This window comes from Corvus moneduloides, chromosome 14, assembly GCF_009650955.1.
Source record: "Corvus moneduloides isolate bCorMon1 chromosome 14, bCorMon1.pri, whole genome shotgun sequence".
In the NCBI taxonomy this organism is placed as follows: domain Eukaryota; kingdom Metazoa; phylum Chordata; class Aves; order Passeriformes; family Corvidae; genus Corvus; species Corvus moneduloides.
Genome location: NC_045489.1, coordinates 19,511,557 through 19,514,732, shown reverse-complemented (window position 1 = coordinate 19,514,732; position 3,176 = coordinate 19,511,557).

Here is a 3,176-nt window from a genome sequence, read left to right as displayed (position 1 = left end):
CCCGGAGAACGGGCGGCCAGGAGGGTCCGAGAGCCGCTATCACCGCTCTGCCCGGGGGGCAAAGAGGCCCAAAGCTGCAATCAGCCCTGACTGTCTGGGGAATTAAGAGATCCACCCCACCATCGACTCTTACCTAGCGGGCCCAACCCCAAGAATCAAGAGAAATAAAACCACAAGGCCGAAGACTACGCATGCTCTAAAAAGGCGAAACCAAGGAGTAGCCATGCAGAACAGCTCCGGGAAAAGTTTTAATATGCATAAAGAACAGACAGTAAAAATGGTATAAAAAGGACTCACCTCGGGGATCAGGAGTGCTCTTGGCAGAGTGCCAAGGCACCCGGCCGTTATCCCTTTGCTTTATTTTATGTGTCTCTTATTGTCTTTATATTAAACCCTTTAAATTCTCACAGGAGAGTGAACCTCGTTTTTCACAGCTTCCAGCCTCAGAGCACACCTGCAGCAAGGAATTCCATGGCGGAATTCCATGCCCTGCGCAGCAGCTGTTCTGTGCGTTAGTATTAGCTGTAACTCCTTCAGTTCCTCTGGAGTGCTCCTTACTCTCCCAAATGCAGGTTAATTAGGGATTTCTGACTTCCTCCCTCAGGGTGATGTATTTTCTGTGCTCCTACCACAGGCTCCTCGCCTGCCTTCTTCCCGGAATAAGGAATTCAGGAGCTGCCAGTCTTCCTCAGGAGCCATCTCAGAGACAGGGGAGCAGCCCGAGGATTCCAACCACGCCTCGGAAGCCTCAGGCCTCATTCCACATTGCCCAATGAGGCTGGATGCAATTAAAATCAGTGAGACTGACAGATCAGCAGTGCTGGCTAAGCCGGTTGTGCACGACAAGCTCATCCAGGGACAGACTCTTCACTGATTTTTTTTTATTAAGTCGATTTTACCTCTCCTAATAAAGCCAAGCATTCCGCTTCGGGTGGAAGGGAAGAGCAGCCCCACACAAACTTCCTGCATGATGAGCTTTCATTTCAGTCTGTTTGCCTCCAAATTTTGCTCTCCCCCTGCAGTCAACATTTACAACTTTATCCAGTGAGGAGGAGTTGGATGGCCTGGTGTTGATGGGAAAATTCGCTTTTAATGATTCTGGTTTTAGTGCCTCCCTGCTCAGCTGGGATTAGGAAAAGCCACATTTCCTATTCCCTGCTCCAAGGGAAGATGGGGACCCATTAAAGGCGATGAATCTCTGCATGGGGAGAGCACCTTGACAACAGCGTGGACATGGAAAAAATCCCATTTCCCTGGGAATGATCTCCTTGTGTCACCCACCTGCAGCCAGGGACATCTTCCACTATCCCATGGTGCTCCAACCTGGCCTTGGACACCTCCAGGCATCCAGGGGCAGCTTCTCTGGGAATGCTATTCCAGGCCCTCACAGCCAGGAATCACCTTCCTAAAGTCCTACTGCAGTCAGGTACTTCCTGAAGCACTGATTTCCTGGGAATTGGAAGTTTTCCTGGAGGAGACACTGTCAACACTGTGTCAACACTGTCCCTGTCCCTGGTCAACAGCCCCCTGAGTGCCACAATCTTCAAATTATTGATACAATTCCCGACTTGTTGCAAGCCTTAAAATAGAGGAGATTGAGGAAGTGGCGAATCTGATAAGTGTGAGGAATGTGAGTGGATTAGTCACGGTGGATTAGGAGCAAGCATTTGAAGAAAAGCTTAAATGTAGCATAAAAATATATTAGAACCTTTTCAGACGTTCCTTATGAGCTCAGCTCCTTGGCAAAGTGTTGGGGAGAGTGAAATGGAATAAAACCAGAGGAAAAACTCCCCTTGCACCAATGCAAACAGGGAGGGATTTGCATTCCCAGGCCTTTGCATATGGATATGGATATGGATGCATTTATATAAATATGCATTCAGACACACACGTTATATATAGATTTTTTCAGTTGACATCAGACACTTCAGCAAGCAGCAGGGTATAAAAATATGAAGGGAAAGTTTTATGAAATGCAGGAGACTGAAAAGTTCAGCCAGCAAGGAAGAAATACAAACTATAAACTGGGGCTGAGATATAAACAAGGGGGAACGAGGGCTTTGCCAGGTTTGTTCCGACCAGGCAATGCAGAGATTGTCACAAAATAACCCCAAATACCTGGAGCTGCTGCGCAGAGGGATGGATCCTCCCTGTGCTGAAATCCAGGCCTCTGCACAGCCCAAAGGGAAGTTCCACACCAAGCTCAGTCTCCAGGTGCCGACGCCCAGGTTCTCCTGGGGAAACCTCCCGTTCTCCCTGCGGCAGGCACAGGGCGGTGCTGGCTGTGTTGTAGCCGAGATGCAAAGAGCTTTCTCTGCCCCCACGAAGAACCAGCTGTGGCTGAATTCTCCCTGCAGCAGGAGCAGCTGCGCTCCCTGGTTCCTCTGGGACAGGCCCAGGTTGCCCCTTTGCTGGGGAAAGAAAAGCAAGGACTGGGAAGTTCTGCCCCAGCCAGGACTGCACTGCACTCCGAGGGACTGGGCTTTGCCTCTCGCTGCGCTCCGATGTGAGGGTTGTTTTCCTGGTGTGAAATCCTCCCTTACATCGTCTCTAATCCAGAGGCTTCATTAAGAAGTTGCCAAGAGTCAACATTTTGACTGTTTCAGCCTTTAAGTGCTAAGGCTGGGTGATTTTCTGCAAGCTGAAGGAAGGGAAGTCCCTCTGTAGGCAGCTGCCACTTGTTCCATGGCTGCTCGGGCGGTTTTTGGCTGCAGCAGACACCCTGCCCTGGGTTTTTATCCTCCCTGGACACATCAGCCCTTCCTGGCTTCCTTGGGGCAGCTGCCTTGGGGACCAGGGCCTTCCATCAGGTGTGCTGCTTTAGGATGGAGCTGCTGTGGGGCAGGATGGAGTTTCCTTTGGACAGAAAGCTCCTGGCAGCAGAGGAAGGAGCCAGCCCACTTTCCAAAGCTCATTTCTGTCTCAAAGTGTGGACATGAGGAAGGTGGCAGAGGGTGGGATGTGACTTCAGCGCAGATGGAAATGCACAAGAACAGTTGCTTAGCACCTATAAAAGTCAGGCCCACTCCTTCACAAGAAGTGTGTGTATTTAGGGATCCACACTTCGGAATCCACGCTCGAATTTTGGCCTCTGAATAACCTAAACCCATCACAGCTTTTTTGGAGTGTGTGGTGATTAAATAAACAACGATATTAAAAGTCACACGGATCCTGCT